At 34.2% G+C, this 23,861-nt stretch overlaps 1 non-coding gene across 1 annotated transcript; it reads left to right on the plus strand.

Moving 5' to 3' along the window:
- The first annotated feature begins 2,168 nt into the window (after positions 1-2,168).
- LOC119237484 (U1 spliceosomal RNA) lies at positions 2,169-2,328 on the plus strand. The gene has a single exon (XR_005123360.1). It is a non-coding gene; the product is annotated as a U1 spliceosomal RNA (small nuclear RNA).
- The last annotated feature ends 21,533 nt before the right edge of the window (positions 2,329-23,861 follow it).

Genomic DNA, 23,861 nt, shown 5'->3' on the forward strand with positions numbered 1-23,861 from the left:
TGACTCACAGATAAACAAAGATTAACTAACTTAAGCTTTCTAGTATTTCACTTACCAGATAAATTAAAAAGTTTCAGGTTGGGAAGAGATAGAAGAAAGTGAGACACCAACATTTCCAGAGGATCCACAATGAACCCCTTTGCAGTGATGGTAGAGGGACACCAAATATGTTGATCTAGATTGTCTTTTATTTTCTCTGTAAATTGCTCTCACAGCCCCATTGGACTCACCATGATGGTGAATTGGATCAGCACTCTTGTTAGAAAATTCTTCGTCCAAACAGGGAAATTGAGGACAGTTTGCAAAGAAAATGTAGAATAGTTGGTAGACAACTGGAAGGTTAATAGCAGTAGGGACCCATTACAACCTATAAATTTGAAGCCAAGAAGGCATAATTGTTTGGAGCTCAGAGAAAACAACTATAGGAGAGGTCAACTGACAGGAGAGAGAAGTTCTAATCTTTAGTGGAGGGATGCTGCCAACTTCCTCAGTCTGTCCAGGAAATACTAAGCAGGATGGATAATCTGGCCTCACTTTCCACCCTGCCTTTTATTAGCAAATCCAATTCCAAAAGAAAGAGAATCTGTTGAAACAGACCATAAGTTTAGTATTAATGGTACAAAACAAAATAGACAAGGGGTGGAGAGTAGATCATGAGACATGGAAATTATTCAGTATAACATTTTTAATGTCTTTTCCTTTTATTAATCCTCAGTAGTAAGACTTCACCAAACACTTAGATAAAGGAAAGTTAGTGCATGGAATGAATAAGAAATAATGTTAAGGGTATAAATGGTATATATGGTGAATATGGTTAAATATATCACTCTCTTAAAAGTTGTTAAGAGTGCATCATAAACATTTTCACAAAATTCACACAAAAATATATTACCTGCATTAACTATGTGCGGGAATGGGTATATTAATTATCTTAATCTTGGTAACCATGTGTGTGTGTGAAATTACCACTTGTTTACTTTAAATATATACCATTGTAGTTGATTATTCCTCAATGAAATAAAAAAAAATGGTGAGTCTTGAGACATATGGATTATATTTTGTTATAATTCATCCTAAAGTTTAAAATTGGATAATATGAAAGTGTGAAAGTTACCCCAAAATGCCAATTTCTATAAATAAGTTTTTGAAATTAATGTGTCATTACCTTATTTTGGATGTGGTTATTCACAATACAAACTATTATACTTAATATTTCCGAGGGTGGGGTGGGGAGAAAGTTGAGGACTCTATATTTTTACATTTTACTATGCAATACAGGGGAAAGTGATAAAATAAATGACAGGGTGCCACCACTTGAAAACAAATCAACTATTTTTAGTTTATCATATCTTTTTTTAAAAGATTTTATTTATATACAAGCACTGGGATACAGGCCAGAGGTGCGGGAGGGTAAAAGAATTCACCAGAGACAGAGCAGGGAGCAGAACAGGCAGAAGGACCAATGCATACTGCTGAGTGGAGCAGAGGACAAGGTAGGGGAGGTCTGCCACACCATGTGGGAATCTCCTGGCTGGCTGGGAATCAAATGGGCACTCAGAAGCTGCGGACAGCTTCACAGCGCTGTGCTCAACCCGCTGCGCCACCAGGGAGGCCCTGTTTATCATATCTTTGATGGTTAGTCATACTTAAGACTTCTGGCCATGCTTCTCATTGTGTTTAGAAAACAGGGAAGAAAAGGCAAAATGAAAAAATAAGCAAAAAGATTGGCAACTTTCTGAAATTCACTCTATTTATCGGTGTATATATGTATCAGGATTTAATATTTGGACATTTGAAATGTAGAAAGTAGCTATATTCAGCACATTGCTAAGAATTATTCACTGAAAAGTCAGATGCTGGGTAATACTTTTCTGCAGTGTAATAATAGAGCATTTTCAACATTAGTGCAGTGTAATTTCATCAGGATCCCTGATGTATCTGGATCCCTGTTTTTGGAAAGGAACCACATGATTTGATAGTATCATGTGGTTGCTCTAATTTTGAGGTAGAGATATTAATTCCTATATCCTTTCCATAGTAAAATGATTTACTCCTTCTCTATATGTTCAACTGAGTTCATGATATTCTTGAGTTTATTCTAACACAATACATATTGTAAAACTACTGCTTTATCTTAAGTTTACTATAACAGAATAACAGTAGTATTCATACTTTCCTGGCAGACAAGATACCATGATTATGAAGGTAGTTTTCCCAGGGCATGCCTTGCCCATTGCACTCTGGGTGTGCTGACCCATGCAATTTCCCCAAAAGTGAGAAAAAAGAATGTATAATTTGTGGTAGTGAGGGACTGCCTGTGTGCCCTTTCGGTAAAAAAAGGGAAAAAACAGAAATAAAAGTGACTCAACTGGCCTTTGTGCCAATAATTTGTGACTTGAATAGGTGATTTATTTTAAATGTTTTATAACTTTAATACATAATGGTTTGTTTGTAAATATTAGTAATTTTCCAAAGTAATTTTAAAAGTACATGAATGGAGTAACAACAAAGATAATGTTACTTTTTAAAAAAGTGTATTGATTAATGAACATGGATATCAAGCTACAAAAGTTCAAATTTCATGTGTCAAATATACACTAATAACCAATCATTATATTTTTTATCTGAAAGTAGATAAGATATATAAACCTTTGGTAGGAAATGGAATCTGGTCACAATATCAGAGTTGTTTGCATTGGAGCATGTTTGTGAGAATAATTTATTTATCACTTCTTGGGGTGTCTTGTTTTTCATGTTTGAGAGCTAGAAAATATTAGTTCCCTAGATTTAAAGAATCTGTAACACAAAACAAATTCATTTATATGATACTAAAAATAACAAGTTAATATTTATGATAATGGAAAGTACTCCAAAAATGTCTGCGTTTAAAAAATATTTTACTATATATGGATCCTCTAGTGTCCTCACATATGTCCACAATCAAATAATCTTATATTTGAGGCACTTTTCATACACAGTATATGTACAGATGTTGTCAAAATATTACTCATCATGTTTTGTCTATTGACTTGGTTTTTAGTTTATGTGTCCAAAAAATATTAAGCATCATGTGCACACTGTTTAAAATTGGGGGTTTGGGGTACGTATGTGTGTTAGGTTTTTCTCTCATTCAAGTCTGCTGTATTCTAGCTCATGCAGAAGGTATATAGCAGCAGTAGAAAATCATCCTAAGTTACTGATTTTTACATCATCTGTAATATTTACAAAAGAAATAAAGAAATTTCTGAAATTGTAATAAATTTTGAGACCATGAGGCTGTTAGGAACTGATAAAACTCAAAAGCCTCTGTAAACACATTGTCAATCCCGCTATTGCTCTTTCTGTTTAAATCATTTAGAGAAACAGAAAGATTTGGAAAGTTTATAAGGTATTTCTCAAATATCCAAAACATGAGAAAATTTATTTACTAAAGCCTGCCTTTTCTTTCCCCTCAGTGTAACTGAGTCTTTGAAAAATCTCAGAACAAATTGTATACAAAGGAGGTTGGAATTTGAACCCTTGTATGTCTGCTATTAAAGCCCAGATACTTTCAAAAATTCCTTATTTTAGTCCCCTATACCACTTTGTAATTTCTCAGGAAGCCATTTTACAAGCAAAGTGATATAAATTTTCTTCTTAATTTAGTATATTCATTAAAAAAAATACTTATTTAATATTTTGACATTTAACTCATTCAGAAATATTTATAATGCACACACTGTTTCTGAATAATGTGTCACAGCTGTAATTTATTTAAATAAAAAAATATAATCATTATCATCAAAGACTCAGAATTCTAACAACAAAATTTTATTATGTGAATTATCAAAGATCAGCTTAGAAAATCACTAAAACATTTCTTTGTGGAATAGTCACGTGACCTAAGGCAAGAAAAGTTTGAAATGTTGGAAAGCATGGAAATTTTGTCGGGACACTTGATAAAACATAGGATAGATATTGGGAAGTGTAAATATTTGGAACTGCTTGAAAATGTATGAAGAATGGATAATTATATTATTGGCCATAATAAGTATCTTAAACATTCATATTTGAAAGTAGAAATAGGTCTTGTGTTTTACAAAGATCATTTTCTATTGAACTTACATAAAATTGAGGGCTACAAATGCATTTAATTTTACCTTTGATCTCCTTTTGCCTTATGTTCTTTAGTTTTTAAAGATGTAAAGTAAGGTCATGTGCATGTCAGATATAGTCACATTTGCATTCTAATAATATCCAGACTGAGAAAGCCTAGCTTTCTATGCTATTATACGGCGATATAACAAATGTGTATTTACTTCCTTCATAACTGTATTTCCTTAATTGTATTCTGAAAAAGCAGTATACATGATGATAAAAGCTAACAAGTTTTATGTACCAAAATGCACTAAAAGTTTTCAGAGTCAACAACTTATGAAAAAACAAATTAAGCAAAGTTAACATGTATTTATAACAGATGTAGTTTTAAAGTATTTAACATACTAATTTGGATTGTAGACTCCATGGGAATATGCTCTGTGCAGCTTTATAAAATATCATTTGAGTATGGGAAATTATTTTGTAAGAAATTTTGATATCAGAAGAGATTTAAATGTACTTTAGTTACATGTTGAAAAAAATTTTCATTGAAATATAGGTCATTATTCTGAAGTTAAGTATATTAATTAAAGTGGTAGTGTTGCATTTCATATAATTTGTACAGTAGTTTTATTAAATCACATAAAATGTCACTATCATGACATAACTTCTGATGAGAGCACAGGTGTAATTATTTGGAGATCTTTGGCAAAGATGGTTAACTTTAACATGATGCCTCAGAAAATCTGAATAATAGTTTGAAATTCCGTAACACTTGTTACAATTGTTGATAACTAGAATCAAATTCAACATAATGGATAGAATATAATTATACAACCTTAACAATTACAACCTAACAATTATACAACCTTAACAAGTATAAAACCTAACAATTACTACAACATTCATTGTAGGTTGTGACTACATTGAGCTTGAGGCATTTGCTTCAGGTGCAAGAATTAACTGGATGTCAAAAAGTAAGTAATCCAGATAAATCATATTTTTAAGTCAATATAAATGCAATATTAAAAGAAGTTATTCAAAATCAGTGATGAACAAAATAATCAAGTTTTAAATGGAGAATCAATTTATTGAATTTTCCTTTTGTATTAAGTACAATATGGTTTATCATGCTGCTAGTTATACCCTCACTGTTTATTAGAAATTACCTAAAATAAAATAAAATATTTTAAAAATATATCATAAAATGGGTCTCATGGAAAATATTTAAATATAAAATTTTGTTAGATTCTTCACTAGTGCTGTTTCTTATCCTACTACATTGGAAAATATAAAGTGATGATAAAACTCTAAAATTGTGGAGAAATAATGCCAACTCAACTATTTTCACTGATTTAAAATAAGGTTCCTTTTGTTACAAAGACTCCAAAACTATTTGCATGCCTTCATATATGGAACATGGGAATATGTTTATGGTTTGTAAATGGAATTCTACTTGTTAGCCAAGATCAATCTTTTGTAGTAACAATTAAATATTAGTAAACATTTCCTTTACAGAACATTTGCATTGTTTAGTAGGTAGCTACGGTAAGTGAAAAATTCTTCCAGCAATCAATTTTTAATTTGCCCACTAGGAAAATCCTTTCTGGACAGATTGTGTATTTATTGAGCAGTATAACAGATGTAGAATATATTTTGTCTTGCACTATTTTTTTAATGTTTAATTGTAACTTACAGCCAGAAAGAAGATGTAAAATACAATCAAGTAAGGGAGGGAAAACACGTTCAGAAAAGCAATTTTGATCATAAGCATGTGGTATCTATAGAAACTGTTGTGTTGGAAAAGGGTTTGCCATTTCAGTGATCAAGTTAATGAAGGTATCATTAGATCTCTATTTTAACAGCAATTTTACAACATATTACATTTTATGTAGCTGAGCTGTTATATTGCTAATTTAGCTTTTCAGATTATTGGAGTCAGAAATTCTTTTATTTCATAGAGAATAAAAGGAATGCTGAATATTTGAGATAAACAAAATTGCTATTTAGAAACAAAGTACTCTGAGATATTTAGATGAGGGAATTCCCCATGAAGAAGTGCTTGTTCTGCCTCTTCCAGCAAAGGGAAACACAACCCATGTGACACACCAGACCGACTGGGTTATAGTCTAAAAAAATGTATAGGTATTATATTAACTAGAGGAAATGTTCTCCAGTTTCTGGAAGCTGAGGAACAAATAAAATAATATAATATGTCTTAATAGTAAAAGCTGGAAGGAGGATTGGGGGGAGGGGAGAAGATTGTATTTTACATCCGAGAAATTTATAATCATTACATTTAATAGTTCCCCTATACATAGGAGCAAATCTCTGACACTATCAGTTAACAAATTCTCTTTTCAATTTCTATGCAAAAATTTCCACAGTCTGTTATTCTGTTATTCATTATCTAGATTGCCACTCAGAGAAGGACTCCCTTTGCTACTGGCTATTTTGAAGGTAGTGGTTCTTGAGGGCCTGAGCTCTGATTTACCTCTCATTCTCCCATTTTTCCCACCCTCCTCTCTATATTAGGATGAGTTAAAAAAAAAAAAAGCAAAAACATAATTTCATTATCGCTTTATTCCGTAGTTTTGTTTGTATGTTCTGTGACCAAACACAAAGAATGATTTTTCTATAATGCTAAATCTTTCCCTAACTTTAAACCTAGCTCCATTATACCAATCATAATCATTTTCTAGAGAATATTTCTAGGTGAATTGTAGTTGGATATACCTCTTAAATCTGAAGGTGTTGCGTTACCCATCTAATAAGTTACCTGTTGTTATCACTGACAACAACATAAAAAAGAAGTCTTGGTACAAATACCAAGTAGTGTTTTCCCATCTTTGTCTCATTTCAAAAGGCCACTGTAATCCTTTAGAGAACTAGTCTTTGTTGTATATATTTCATCTCCATTGGGTGCCTCTCTGAAAGAAGGCATATTCAGTGATAGTAATCAAGCTAAAGCATTTATATGAGCAAATTACATGATCTGTATTCTGTAATCCAGGCTACATGTGAATGTGAAATGATGAATGAACAAAATAATGTTTCAAATTTAAAAGATCCATGGGATGATATGTCCCATATCAGAATTTTTCCCTCTCATTACTGTTTGTTCATGCTGTGGTTATTTGGTTTCTCCTTTTCTCTGTAACATCCTCTTACTCCCTCTTGGTTTATTCTATTATCCCTTAATATGATGGCAAATTTAGTAGTTGTATGAGATAAAACATAATACCTCTTTCCTCTACAAAGTCAATCAACTTTTAATTTAACCCCAAGTGGTCTTCAGAAAACTTTATGTGAGATATCTACCACAAAGAACCTTGTGATTTTCTAGAGGTGTGAATTATTATTTTCACGATATATGATATCCACTGCTGTACAAAGGAAAAGTCTGTTCTCCATTCATTTACAATTCAAAAGAAACTTCATAGCACTCTAAATGAGAGACATTGTCATGTTTCTATTTATTTTGGGACAAATGTATAATTATAAAAAAAATGAGGACTGAAAACTTATGTATGAGGAAGTGTAAGTATTGATGCAGCATTTTACTATGTCAGGCAATGCACTAGGTTATGAAATGTAAATTTAATTAGGTCACCCTCCAACAACTCATTTTTTTTTTTCAGTGAAAGACACGCAGTTGTGTTGGTTAGGGTTTAAATGGAAATAAATGTCATTATCCATTATCGAAAGGGTAAATGATGAATTGAGTGAAGGGACTTTTAAAAAATAATGAGCATAAACAATAAAAATAAACAGTATATCGAAATATAATTATAGTACAATTATTATACAAAAGTATAACAAGTTGGCCCTTAAAAAAAAAATGACCAGGAGGGAGAACAGGTAAGTGCTATAAACACTAGGAAACAACTAACACCATATACATGGATAAGCAGAGTGGAGAGTGGATTTGGTGGGGACAAGGGAAAAGACCCAGAAAACTAGAGAACTGTCTAGTAAGTACAATAAGAGAATGATCAGGAAATTTTGGAATCACAGATTATGGATGGGTAGAAACTGGGGGTATATGAATAATCTCATTGAGCCCTCCTGTGATAGTCCCTTCTGCTATGAGTACTTTAGACTATAAGTTCCTATATATTCTATATTCAAAAGAAAACAAGTTGACCCTTAAAAATAAAAAAAAGAATGACCAGGGGAGAGAATAGTAAGTCATTTGTATTTTTTTTTAGAATATATAGGATTTTTTCTCTCCTTTTTCCCTTGGTAATAATCATTTCTAAAAGAGTGCTGCAACAACTTCTCAAATAGCTTCCATTGTCTAGAGGCACTTTTGGTCACTTCTCTGTGCAAACTCTGTGTTTGCCACCCATAGGGAAATATTCTTTGGACAATGTTAAGTGAGAGCAAGGAGAGTGATTTTAGTTAAATTATTAGTAGTTTACCTCATTGGTTCTCTGATTCTAAAGGGATTACTTGAATAACCTATGATCAACTGAATATTCCTGTTTCCAACACTCCTTCCCCCAGCAAATTCTTACTGAAAACTCCTAATGTGACTAGAGATAAAGTCTTTACAGAAGTAATGAAGGTTAAATGAGGTCATAAGGACCAAGCCCTCAATTCTCATTTAATAACATTAGTGTGCTTTTATGAAGAGACTCCAAAAAGAGGGCCTGCCCCTTTCCTCCATCCCTCTCCCCTCTCAGCAAGGTAGGAAGAGCTCTCACCAGGAAACAAATTGACCAGCACCTTGATCTTGGATTTTCTACTCTCCAAAGCTATGAGAAAATGAATTATTGTATTTTAAACCACACAGTTGACAGTATTTTGTTATGACAACCTGAGAATTCTAATATAGAATCAGAAAACTCCATCACTATATGGTCTGATATTGTTAACTGCTAAGTGAAATGGAAATGTTAAGGGAATAAAATGTAATCCCTTAACTTGAAATTGGACTAAAATCAAACACACTTAGATGAGGGAAATTTCTTAGAGCAGGTGATGCCCTAACTGAGCTCCAGAGGATGAAAAAGAGTTTAGTTAAGCAAAGATGAAAAGGAAAGTCATTCCATGAATCAGGGTCACAAAAAGAAGACACAAAAGTGAAAAACAGCATAATGGCACAGAAATGCAAGGAGTTGCTGAAGGTAAAGTTTTAAAACAAAGAGGGATGAGAGATGAGGCCATTAGGGGCAAGTTCAGATGCCTAAAAATTATTTGAAAAATTGTAATATACATGTCTAATAAAAATCCTCCTTTGAAATATTTAGATATGTGGGTATTTGCTCCCTATGTGTGCTATCCCCAGGATTGCTTATTTGGTACTAGAGGACTCATTAGGAAACATTATCATGTTGTTTCTAATATTAAAGGAATACCTCAAGTTGATCTTTGTCCCAATTTTTCACTCCATGGTATGGTACAGACAAGCACACAAGAATGTAAGGTTCATAGTTTTTTCTATGTAGCTAGTAGCTTGAGCAGACATCAAAAACTTTCTATGGAATAAAAAAATGATCTATAGGAATATAGGGAACAGATATACCACAGCATAAGACAGGCTCAAATTAATTTAATTTTGATTTGGAAAGTTTGTCAAAACCATGATCTTGAATTTTACTTTTTAAAATAATCTGTAACTATAATTTTCAATGACTAAATTATTGTCACATGAATATAAATAGGTCATTAAGCAGTGAATATACAAAAGTGCCACATAGAAAGATAATTATCTAGAAGAGTGTCTCTTTTCTCAAGCAACTGGTATGCTTACTTTCCTGTGAGAGAAAAACTAAAGAAAACATTGAGTAATATTTTACTTGCAATATGAAACCTGTTATTTTCACATTTTGAAATCTCTGAATTCACAAGGATTCTTATATCGAGCATCACTGACCAGGCAACAATCCCAAAGTAGCCCTCATTGCCTCCACAAGCCTGGAATTAATCATAGTTGTTCACACTTTCCTCACATCCATCAAATTGTGTACATTATTTGTACTCCATGTGTTAAGTTTAATTGCTGCTTAAAGTATCTTTAAGAAGATGATACTATGATTCAGCATGGGAGAAAACAAAACAAAACTTCATGAGCCTGAGAAACATGGCAACATTGCAGATTAATATATGATTAAGAAAGAAAAAAACATAGAAGAAAGTAAAGTTCATTTGCAAGAGGTGTACAAAATAAATTTCAAATGATGTTTAAAAGGCATTGTGTTAAATGGGGATGAACTACAGTTCTTCCTTCTTGGAGTTACTTAAAATAGCAATGTGTATTACACACCTTCTCACAACTGATGGCATATAAATGCATTGAAATATAGTAGAAGGATTTTTTTCCCTAAACTGTGTTAACAAAAGATATATTTCCAACATTGCAATGTTCTGCTATCATGTTTAAAAATCAAAAAAGTGGATATATATAATATAATATATTATAATATATAAAATATAAATTTATACATATAAAGTTATAAAATTATCCTAATCTTATTTTTACATGGTGATACAATTCTGGAACTGCTAAAAATAACATAGTAAATCAATAATAAGTAAGCTAGTTAAATGGTTCAGTTAGTTAATATATTCTTATAGATGAGAGGAGTGATTAGGAAAACAATGATGAAAATTGAGAAACAATGTAAGCAATGAGATTATACTTTAACATGTGACTCAGTTGATCCTTTCCTTGGTAGACTGATGATATGCTGGTGATATGAAGGGGTAAATACTAGATCTCCCTACAATAATAACTATACATACTGGACCAAATCTCATGCAAATAAGAGTTTTAAACTCTGAGCAAAACACACCCTTCTACCCCCGAAAAAATAGCTAAGGTCTCTGGGCGTGGGGGAATTAAGTTAGTCAAATGCAGAAAGTAAGTTAAACGTGGAACAAGCAAAATAGCATGGAGAGAACTCCCAAGTTTTCTTTTGTTTCCCTGAGGATGTCCACATTTATGAATGTGACTGCAACATAGGAGCTATAAACTCTGAAAAAAAGAGAATATTGTGCATCTTGACTAAATATGGAGGGAAGTAAGTCAAGGGCAGTAAAAACCCTCTGGAGATCAAAAGGCAAACCCTCAGACAGAGAGAGCCAATGAAAAGAAAAAGTCAATATATAGACTCAGCCCAAGTTTATAACTGATCCCTGAACCTGCAGGGAGAAAGCAAAGGCAACTTTCATCTAAATGAAAGCGCTGAACTGACATGTGACCTGCCATCGGTCGTTATGTGACATTTTAAAGTTTGACTCTAAGCAAGTTAACTGCTCAATAAATCAAAGCTATTTATACTTTTGGGGGCAATATCGGGGGGCTCATAACCTATAAATATACTGTAGAAAATAATTGGTGTAAAATTGAGATCCTCGACTTATCGGAAACAGAAACATGTGATACAGTCTTAAGAACAGACAATAAAGAGAGGCAAACATTGTGATGACCTAGGTGTAGAATTACCAATGAAGCTGATATAATGAGTGGTCAAGGAAAGTAAAATAGGTTCATAATTACAAAAAAAAAAGTAGGGAATATTAGGAAATATCACCAAAAAAAAAAAAAAAAAAGACTGAATGCAACACCAAAAGTAAATTAAATAAATTTTGGAGCTGGAAAACACAACATAAATGAAATTCACTAGTTGTACTTAATAAATGAGGAGACTTACTAGAAGAAAAATGAAATTGAAGGCAGACATGCAGAAATCATCCTATAAGAAGAGAGAAAAGAATCAAAGATGCACAAAGTTTCAAGCGCCTGTATGTAAGTATCAAAAGATCTCTCAAGAGGAGGAGAATTAGGAAGACAAGATATTTTGAGGACACACAGGCAGAAAACTTTAAACATATTATGAAACAACCAAATTTAAGAAGCACATGAAATCCAAAGAGAATAACTTTGAAATAATCAACATTTAGGCATATAAAAGTCAAATGCTGAAAACTCTATACAGGAATAAATGCTAAAAGATAGACTGCATTGAGGGAAAAAATATAGCAAAAAATAACTGGTAATTCAAGAATGTATGAAAAGCTTAAAAATAGTACATGTGTGAACAAATAACACTATTTTGGTTCCTTCTTTCTTTTAATTCACATTATCACATTATCACTATCTTTGAAACTGATAAAGTATAGAGACACAACTCATATGAAAATGATAGAGAATAACAGGAGAATCAAATAGGGCTAAATTGAAAAGATTCTAACTTTAAGGGATAAACTATTAAATATAACAAGACTGTGAAAAAATAAAGATGTATATTTTACTCATTATAATAGTTTAAAATGCCAGAAGAATAGCTAAAATGTTTCTAAAAATAGATTTAAAAGGAATAATCCAAAAAAAAGAAAAAAAAAACAGAAAGAAGGAAAAATCACAGAGATTAAACAATAAACAAAATAATAATACATTCTAAGGCTTAAATTGAACCATAACAATAATTATATAAAATGTTAATGGAAAAGTACTCTAATTGAAAGTTAGATCTGGGCCTCCCAGTGTGGCACAGGGGGTTAAGCACAGCACTGTGAAGCTATCCACAGCCACTGCATCACAAGCTCCATCTCCCGACCGGCTAGGGAGCTACCCACATGGCTCAGCAGACCTCTCCTGTCTGGCCCGCTCCTTCCCTTGGCAGTGTATATGAGTAGATCCACCTTTTTTTGTACCCCACTCTCTTTCTGGTGAATCCTCTCATCCCCTGCATCTCTGGCCTGTACCCCAGTTCTTGTATGCATAAATAAATCTTAAAAAAAAGAAAGTTAGGGCTTCTCTGGTGGCACAGGAGGTTGAGCGCAGCACAGTGAAACTGTCTACAGCCTCTGCAGTGCGGGTTCGATTCCAGCCTGCTGGGGAGATACCCACATGGTGCAGCACACCTCTCCTGTCTCACCTGTTGCTCCCCTCAGCAGTGTATTTCAGTTAGTCTGCCTGTTCTGTTTCCTGCTCTGTCTCTGGTGAATCTTCTCACCCTCCCGCACAGCTGGCCTGTACCCTGGTTCTTATATGCATGAATAAATAAATCTTTAAAAAAAGTTATATCTTATCAGAATTAAAACAAACTTAAAATATAGATACACTATATCAGTATATCTGATACACAGATACACTGTATAGATACACACATATATATGGAGTAAGCATAAGAAGGCTGAAATAGCTTTATTAATATTAGATAAAGTAGATTTCAAGATAAAAAGTCCTACCATGATAAAAGATATTTCAGAATCACAAAAGGGGCATTTCATTAGGAATACATAATTATAAATATTTATGTATCTAATAATATAGCCTAAAATACATGAATCAAATATGAGAAAGCTAAAGGGATAAATTAATAGAAAATTTAATATCCCTCTCTAAGCAGTTGATCTAAAATCAGCCAAAAAATATAGAGCACCTGAACACTACTCATAAATATTTCACCTAGTTGATATTTATAAAATATATAAAAGTTATAGATCCCATATATATCTTTTGCAAATGCACATATCTGTTCAAGATAGACCATGTTTTGTATGGTCTCACATAATTGAAAATCAATAAAATTGCACAAAGCATGTTTTTAGATAATACTGTTATTACATTCGGAGTAAATAGCAATAAGATATTTAAGAAAACATCAAATATTTGGAAATTAATCCATACAATTCTAAATCATCTGTTGGTTAAAATAGGTATCATTGAAGAAAAAAGAAAAACTTCAAAATGAATTATCAATAAAAAATATATCCAAGTCTGTATGATACAGAAAAAATAATGCTTAGAAGAAAATTTTAGCTTAAATTGATTTTCTTTTACTCTAAACTCAGGAACCTTATTTCTACCTCAAGGGGCTAGAGAAAGAAAAGTTAGTTCAAGGCAAGTAGAAAGAAGGAAATATTAAGAGTAAAAACAAACAAACTAGAAGACATATTCAAAAATAATAAACATGTTTGATGAACAACTTACTGGACTAGTAAGTAAAAATTAGAGGATATAGATCACTGATATCAGGAATATAGGTTACTAGAGAGCTTAAAAGCTCATGAGAAAATATCATGAATAACTTCATACCAGCAAATGACCAATTCATATGAAATTTTTTTCTACTAAAGAAATTCAATGAAAAAAATCTTTCAACCAAAAAGCCTAAGTTCAGAAGATTACACCTCTAAGTTTTATCCAATAGTTAAGGACGAAATGATACTAATTCTATGCCAACCCTTCCTGAAAACAGAAGAGAAGAATAGTTCTTAATGAATTTTATAAGAAAAAAAACATTACCAAAACCAAAAGACCTAGTATATAATCTATCAACCACAGGTATCCCTCATAACCATAGGTACTGGTGTCTAAACTCACATATTGGCAAATCAAATACAGCAATGCATATGTATATGTAAAAGGATATTATATAATGGCCTAGTGGAATTTATCCCACTAATGCAAATATTAAACCAATTTGAAAATCAGTCAATCTAATTTATCATAATAGAATAAAAGATAAAAGCCTTATAATCAACTTAATAGCTGCAGTAAAACCTTTTGAAAAGATTCATTAAAACACCTCTCAGAAAAGTAGTAATTAATAAAAACTTCATCACTCTGATAAAAGGAATCTAAAAAAATTACACAGACACAAAAATGCCATCATAAAGTTGCTATAGTAACAGCATTTCAAATTCAAAAACTAATGATAGTGATAGAGCATTTGAAAAAAACTCCCCATGCCTCAGAGCTTTGCTTTGTATACTATAGTACGCAAAGTTTATCCTTAAACTAACAAATACTATACCTCTGTCCTTGATTTCAAGTAACTATTCTTTTTTTTTGTTTTCATCTGTAAAATGAGAATAATATCAAAAATAAAGATAACAACAATACTTATCAAGTTTTTGAAGGATGAATTAATTTGTGTGAGATACTTAGAATTGTACCATGAAATAGTGTTTTGTATATTTGCTACTAAAAATACAAAAACTATATAAAATTACTAATTACTTTTATATAGAACTAAGATAAGAATCTCACATATTATATGACTATCAGATGACTGACATTAAATATCTCCATGCTGTTGTTAGTTTGGGGGTGTTTTTCTCTACTCTTATTGATTTTGTTTAAAATGAATACTTTTTTTATTAGAATATATGTTATATATTCAAAATATTTACACTTATTTGTTTCTGATCCTTCTGACCTGGAAAATATTTTGTGGAACCCAACACTGTAGGAGTTCTATTTTCAACAGCAATTGAGAAGATTCATAATTTCAACCAACCAACATACAGAAACACAGAATTTTAATTGAATTCATCAGAATATGGGCCTTTTGATAATAGAAGAGTGTTGAACAATGATACTGCATACATTAAGTATATGATAGATGTATTATTATCTGCATTTGAAATGAATGCGCAGAAAGCAGGAGAGCTTGTGTATTCTATCCTGGGTGCCACTGCTAGCAAGGGAATGGATTCGATCTCAAGTCTACCTGATTCCAAATGCATAAATATGTTGTGTCTCACAGTAATGTATCAGACATATTACTGAGTAAGTGTAAGACCTGAAGGCATTGCCTGTGAAGGGCTCTGACACTAGCTAAACCCCCGGTAACTGTGTCAGTCTCAGAACTGGTGCTTGATGCCACCCAGCACTGCATGCTTTACTGGCTATAAATTATCCTCACAGTTCTCCAATAATACTTCATTGAATTCTAAAGCCTGTTAAAAGTGACCCTTGAAAGCCTGCTTACCTCTAAAACCTTTCAGAAAATAAGAATATGTCCCTTTTGAGCTAGTACACTTACATATTTTTCTAGTTCTTTACAGTAGATTTCACGTGTAATTAATCAGCACTTTATTTGGAAATTAATTGCATCCTAACATTGGGTTCATTGCTTTCCATTGGTAATTTTTCTTCTTCTACATAAGCGTGATTTATTAGAGTCATGCTTGTCTTTTAAGATTATTTTATTTGTTTTTTAAATTTCTGTTCATAAGCTACACCCCAACAATGAGAGATGCATATTAGCTCTTTCATTTTGACAGCATTCAGTATACACTTATATTTTTTGCTTTTCAAATTGGAAATGCATTTTTTTGTAAAAGTAATTCAGTAACTAATATAAAAAAATTAAGCTAGAAATCACAAGCCCTTCTGTCTCTCACCCTCCACTCCACATGTTTAGAATTGGATAAATAGGACCAAATTCCCAACTTATGAGTTATATCTATTAATACCCACCACAAATATCATTAACTCACACCACAAATGAAAGTATTAAATCTTACATATATTGATTATGTCAGCCAGGGTTCAAACAGGAAAACTGAACCTCTAAATTTAAAACAGGTAATTTGTGACATAGATAATGGAAGAGTTGAGAAATCAAACAGGTGATTGTGAAGCATGTCTGGCATAAGTAACAGCAGGAAGGAAGCTGCTGCTATCTTCCTCACACTGGATGGTGGCATAGTGAAGGTGGGAGGGGGGAGAGTGTAATTGGAAGAGATGGCCTTGGTGGGAGGCATGTGTCTTTAATGTCTTAGCCATTGTTTAGAACTGCTCACACAAAGTTATGTAAAAGACAGGCTGCCTTTCAGCTGATTTAAATATGGTTTTAAACTCTCTTCACACAACTTAGCCTCCCAGTGTTTACACCCAATGGAACTTTCCTGCTTTGCCCACAGTGTCTGACACCTTTGGGAGGGGAAATGGGAGGAGGAGATGTCACCAGGGCCCTTGAGCTGGAAACAGCCAAGGTGGTGTTACTCAGTTAAAGGCCCTGCCCTAAAGAATAAGTGGGGAAAGAAGTAACCTTACAGTTCTTTTGTCCAACCTTAAATCTTTTTAAAACCTTGGGCACTTCAGCTGGAGGCAGGTGACTTATGTAACTGGGAAGTAGGTGTCTGTTTTCCTAGAAAAAGGCAGAGAAAGAGCAAGAAATGGACTTAAAGAGAAAATAGTCAGAATTCACTTAAGGTAGTAGGCATCATATTAGCCTTCTAATATTTGACACTCCAGTAGAGAGACATATCTTGTTTTCCTTTTACTGGTAGTTGAGTCAAACAATTTTAAATGTTCATTGGTCATTTGTCATTTTGCCTTTTTCCTAATTTGTCTGCTTATATCATTATTTGTGAGTTTGGTGAAGTTGTTATAGGACAGCCCTGATATTGAACAGGTTGCCAGGCTGTGGGTCCTCACCTGCGCATTTAAAAGGGACTTATTAATACTCCACTACAGGCACACACAAAATGTTAATAAAAGGTTTATTTACAAGGGAAAAGGAAATAAGGAAAATGTACAACTCAGGGAGAAAATAGGGAAATAAAGTCTTTAATGCGTCCTACCCGATCCGCTGACCTGGAAACCCAAAGTCACTCTCAGAGTTGGCCAGACAGCTGCGAGCTGGCGGAGAGCCAAAATGGGGGCCCGCCCCCAAAGCCCATGTGTCTGGCTTTATATCAACCTGGCTGCTTAACCCCCAGCCACCTTCCCTTTGGTGGTGATGGGATTTGGAGTTCCCAGTGTCTTTGGCTTTGGTCTGCGGTGGGGGTGGAGTCCACAAAGCCTGTGTGGAATTAGCTTTAGGACATCCTTTTCCCCCTAACAAAGTGAGGAGCTTATATGTGGAATCTGAAAAATTGTTCATAGTTTCTTTGTCCGTCTTTTATTTTTTTTTTTTTTTTTTCATTTATTCATATTTTTTTTTTTTATAAATTTTATTGTTATATTCCCCATACAATTGCAGCCCCCCCATTCTGAGCCAATCCCTCCCCTCCCGCCCCCGCCCCCCTAAAAGTGTCTCTGGTTCATAGTTTTTTGTTGATTTTGATTTTCACTTTCTTATAGTTATTCATTTTCCTGGTCCCTTATTTAAGTTTTCTAGATTCCTGCTATGAGTGAGACCATCCGGTATTTTTCTTTTTCTTTTTGGCTTATTTCGCTGAGCATGATCCCTTCCAGCGCCATCCATGTTGCTGCAAATTGCATGTGTTTATCTTTTTTGAATGCTGAGTAATATTCCATGGTATATATGTACCACATCTTCTTGATCCAGTCATCTATTTTTGGGCATTTGGGTTGTTTCCAAAGCTTAGCTATTGTAAACAGTGCTGCTATAAACATAACATTTATTCATATTTTTAATTGAAATCACATTACATTATAATTTTAGGTAAGTTTCAGATGTTCATCATGAGAAATAACATGCATTTATAATACATTAAGTTCATCACAAAAAGTTCAAATTTTCCCTTCACCATACCATTTTTTTTTAAATATTAAATTTTATTTTTATATTCCCCCATACAATTGCAAACGCCCCATTCTGACCCCAATCCTTCCCCTCCCGCCCGCCACCCCCAAAAAGTGTCTCTGGTTCATAGTTTTTTGTTGATTTTGATTTTCACTTTCTTATATTCATTTTCCTGGTCCCTTATTTAAGTTTTCTAGATTCCTGCTATGAGTGAGACCATCCGGTATTTTTCTTTTTCTTTTTGGCTTATTTCGCTGAGCATGATCCCTTCCAGTGCCATCCATGTTGCTGCAAATTGCATGTGTTTATCTTTTTTGAATGCTGAGTAATATTCCATGGTATATATGTACCACATCTTCTTGATCCAGTCATCTATTTTTGGGCATTTGGGTTGTTTCCAAAGCTTAGCTATTGTAAACAGTGCTGCTATAAACATAGGAGTGCAGGTGCTCTTTGGAATTGATGTTTCTGTGTCCTTTGGGTAAATACCAAGGAGTGGAATTGCTGGATCATATGGAAGCTCTATGTTTAGTAGGTCCAGAAATCTCCACACAGCTCTCCATAGTGGTTGGACCAGTTTGCACTCCCACCAACAGTGCACAAGAGTTCCTTTTTCTCCACATCCTCGCCAACATTTGTTGTTGCTAGTTTTTTAATATGTGCCATTCTCACTGGTGTGAGATGGTATCTCATGGTAGTTTTGATTTGCATTTCCCTGATTACAAGTGATGTTGAACATTTTTTCATATGTCTGTTGGCCATTTGCATTTCCTCTTCAGAGAAGTTTCTTTTTAGCTCTTCTGCCCATTTTTTGACTGGATTATTTTCTTTGTTGTTGCTGAGTCTCATCAGCTCTTTGCAGATTTTTGTGATCAGTCCTTTATCATTAGTGTTGGGTGCAAAAATGTTCTCCCAGTTGGTGGGGTTTCTCTTTGTTTTTGTTATTGTCTCTTTTGCTGTGCAGAAGCTCTTTAATTTGATGTAGTCCCAGCTGTTTATCTTTCTCTTCACTATCACTGCTTTGGGTGATGTGTCTGTAAAGATGTCTTTGATGTGCAAATCCCGTAGTGTTTCGCCTATATTTCCTTCTATGTATTTTATGGTTTCAGGTCTTATGTCTAGTTCTTTAATCCATTTTGAGTTGATTTTTGTGTATGGTGTGAGGTAGTGGTCAAGCTTCATTCTTTTGCATGTAGCGACCCAGTTTTCCCAGCACCATTTATTGAACAAACTTTCTTTGCTCCAATGCATAGTCTTTGCTCCTTTGTCAAAGATTAGTTGACCATAAATCTGTGGGTTTATTTCTGGATTTTCTATTCGATTCCATTGGTCTGTATGTCTGTTCTTGTTCCAATACCATGCAGTTTTGATGATTATGGCTTTGTAGTATAGTTTGAAGTCTGGGAGTGTGATGCCTCCATTTCCTTTTTTTTTTCAGTAGAGCTTTGGCTATTCGGGGTTTTTGGTGATTCCATATGAATTTCATCAATAATTGTTCTATTTCTTTGAAGAATGCCATTGAGATTTTGATTGGAATAGCATTGAATCTGTATATTGCTTTTGGTAGGATGGCCATTTTAATAATGTTTATTCTTCCAATCCATGAGCAGGGGATGTCTTTCCATTTCTTTGTGTCTTCTTCTATTTCTTTTAACAGTGTTTTATAGTTTTCTTTGTATAGGTCCTTTACCTCTTTTGTTAGATTTATTCCCAAATATTTGATTTTTTTTGTTTCGATAATAAAAGGGGTGGTTTTTTTGATTTCTTCTTCTTCAGATTTATTGTTTGTGTATAGGAAGGCTACTGACTTTTGCATGTTGATTTTGTATCCTGCCACTTTACTGAATTGATTGATGAGTTGAATTAGTTTTTCTGTGGAGATTTTGGGTTCTCTATGTATATTATCATATCATCTGCAAATAGTGATAGTTTGACTTCTTCTTTTCCTATTTGGATTCCTTGGATGTCTTTCTCTTGTCTTATTGCTCTGGCTAGGACTTCCAGTATTATATTGAAAAGCAGTGGTGAGAGTGGACATCCTTGTCTTGTTCCAGATCTTAATGGAATTGCTTTCAGCTTTTCACCATTGAGAATGATACTGGCTGTTGGCTTGTCATAGATGGCCTTTATGATGTTGAGGTATGTTCCTTGTATCCCAAGAATTTCAAGGGCTTTTATCATGAATGGGTGTTGCACTTTGTCGAAAGCTTTCTCAGCATCTATTGATATTATCATATGGTTTTTATATTTCTTTTTGTTGATGTGTTGGATAACGTTGATTGATTTTCGGATGTTAAACCATCCTTGTGCCCCTGGAATGAATCCAACTTGGTCGTGGTGAATTATCTTATGGATACATTGTTGGATTCTGATAGCTAAAATTTTATTGAGGATTTTTGCATCAGTGTTCATTAGGGAGATTGGCCTATAGTTTTCCTTTTTTGTGTTGTCCTTATTCGGTTTTGGTATTAGTGTAATATTGGCTTCATAGAACGTGTTTGGTATTGTCCCTTCCTTCTCAATTTTTTGGAAGAGTTTGTGAAGGATAGGCACTAATTCGTCTCTGAATGTTTGGTAGAATTCATTTGTAAATCCATCAGGTCCTGGGCTTTTGTTTTTGGGGAGGTTTTTAATTACCATTTCAATTTCGCTGCTTGTAATTGGTCTGTTTAGGTGTTCTATTTCTTCTTTATCTAGCTTTGGGTGATTGTAGAGTTGTAGGAATTTGTCCATCTCCTCTAGATTGTTGAACTTGTTTCCATATAACTGTTCATAGTAGTTACTGATTATTCTTTTGATTTCTGCTGTGTCCGTTGTGATTTCTCCTCTTTCATTTATGATTCTGTGTATTTGTGCTTTCTCCCTTTTTTCCTTTGTGAGCCTGGCTAGGGGTTTGTCTATTTTATTTATTTTTTCAAAGAACCAGCTCTTGGTTTCATTGATCTTTTGGATTGTTTTTTTAGTTTCAATTTCATTTATTTCTGCTTTGGTTTTTATTATTTCTTTTCTTCTACTGGTTCTGGGGTTTTTTTGTTGTTCTTTTTCTAGATCTTTGAGCTTCGAGATTAGGTTGTTTCTTTGAGTTCTTTCTTGTTTTTTGATGTGAGCTTCTATTGCTATATATTTTCCTCTTATTACTGCTTTTGCTGCATCCCATACATTTAGGATATTGGTGTCCTCCTTGTCATTCAATTCAAAGAATTTTTTAATTTCTTCTTTGATCTCCTCGTTAGTCCAGTGGTCTTCCAGTAGTGTGGCTTTTAATCTCCATGAGGTAGGATAGTTCCTTGCCTTCTTTTTATGATTTATTTCTAGTTTGATGCCTTCGTGGTCAGAAAAGATGGTTGGTATGATTTCAATCTTGGTGTATCTGTTGATGTTTGTCTTGTGCCCCAGTATGTGATCGATCCTGGAGAATGATCCGTGTGCGCTTGAGAAAAATGTGTACTCCGTTTTTTTTGGGTTTAGTGTTCTATAGATGTCTGTTAAGCACAAATGCTCTAGGTCCTTATTTAGAGCTTTAGTTTCTTTACTTATTTTTTGTCTTGTTGATCTATCCATTGTTGATAGTGGTGTGTTGAAGTCTCCCACTACATATGTGTTTCTCTGATGTCTGTTTTCAGAGAGGACAACAGTTGTCTGATATATTTTGGTGCTCTTTCGTTTGGTGAGTATATGTTAATGAGTGTTATTTCTTCTTGAAGTATTGTCCCCTTAATCATAATGTAGTGACCATTGGGGTCTCTTTTTATTTTTTTGAGTTTGAAGTCTGTTTTATCTGATATAAGTATAGCTGTTCCTGCTTTCTTTTTTGGCCCATTTGCTTGTAGGATTGTTTCCATCCTTTGACTTTGAGCCTATTTTTATCTTTTGTAGCTAAATGTGTTTCCTGGAGACAGCAAAAGGTTGGGTTTTGTTTCTTAATCCAGGCTGCAACTCTGTGTCTTTTTATTGAAGAGTTTAGTCCATTTACATTTAGAGTTAATATTGATATGTTAGCATCTGTATTTGCCATTATGTTTGTCTTTCCTTTGATTTTATTTATTTATTCTTTTAATAACTTTTTTTTTTTTTTGGTCTTCTTTCGTTGTTATTCGTCCCTCTGAGGTTCTGGCTTTAGGATTCCTTGTAGTATTTTTTGGAGTGGGGGTTTAGTCGCAATGAAATTCCGGAGTTTCTCTTTGTCTGGGAAGGTCCATATTCTTTCTTCATGGAGGAAAGAGAGCTTTGCGGGATAGAGTATTCTTGGTTGGCATCTGTTTTCTTGGAGTCTGTTGACTATGTCCCTCCACTCTCTCCTTGCCCGTAGTGTTTCTTCAGAGAAGTCTGATGTCAGCCTGATTGGTTTTCCTTTGAATGTTATCTGTTTCTTCCCTCTTGTCAGCTTCATTATTTTTTCCTTGTCCTGGATTCTTGGGAGCTTTACTATTATGTGTCTTGCTGTGTTTTCCTTTCGTCGTGGAAGTTTGGTGTTCTTCTTGCTTCTTGTATATCAATTTTCAGCTCCTTCTTCTCATTTGGGAAGTTCTCTTCAATTATATCCATGAATATTTTCTCTGTTCCTACATCTCTCTCCTCTCCTTCTGGAATTCCTATAACTCTTATATTTCCTTTCCTCATGGAGTCAGATAGTTCCCGAAGTCTTTCTTCATTCTTTTCCTTCGTACTTCTCTTTCCTTTTCTGTTTTGGTTCTTTTTATTTCTGTGTCTTCAAGATTACTTATTCGTTCTTCCATTTCATCTATTCTGCTTTCATTGCTTTTCCCAGAGTTCTTTAGTTCCTCCATTAATTCTTTGATCTCCTGCATTTCTCTTACTTCCCTCTTTAGGGACTCAATTTCCTTCTTCTGATCTATCACTTTTTTAATCATGGCAATTTTAAATTCTCTTTCTGGAAGGCTCAGAAGTTCTTCCAAGTTGCTGTCGTTGCAATCTGGGGAGTGGTTTTCTTTTTGTGGTGTGCTTCTTTCCTGAGGAGTTGTTAGGTTGCGTGTGGTTCTTCTACTCCCTACTGTCTGTTTTCTAATTTGTCGTATGCGTTGGGACACTGTGTTGCTCGGACTGACTGACATCTTGGGTGAACTTCTCCGCTCCCCTCTGGCTCTTCCAGGAGCCATCTCTGTCTTCTGGGGAGCTTCTGCTGGTTTTAGGCAGTTTTTACTGAAGAAATGTCCCTGTTCTCAAATGGCGAAGCGGGATGCAGTCCCTGCGCCTCCGGTTTCAGGCACACTCTTCTGCGCCCCTGGTCTGCCCCGGACGTGGGTGCCTGCTCCCTCTGTGGGCTCAGACTGCTGGTCGGAAGGGGCCTGGCGTGGAATAACTTCCCGGCTGGCCACTGGGTCCTCCAGAAACCTTCTGCCCTTTTCAAGCAGTCTTAAGAAATGTCCTGTTTTATAGGGTGTTAGTGACTTTTTTTTTTCCTGGTCGCTAGGTGGCGCCAGAGATCTCTCCTATTGGCCTTGGGGGGCTGTTTTTCGCCTCCCCCACCCCGTGGGACAGAGAACAGAGCGGGAATGGTAGGGTACACCTCAACAGCTTTGGGGT

The sequence above is a fragment of the Talpa occidentalis genome, unplaced genomic scaffold, assembly GCF_014898055.3.
Source record: "Talpa occidentalis isolate TD23 unplaced genomic scaffold, MPIMG_talOcc4v2.1 talOcc4.952, whole genome shotgun sequence".
NCBI lineage: Eukaryota > Metazoa > Chordata > Mammalia > Eulipotyphla > Talpidae > Talpa > Talpa occidentalis.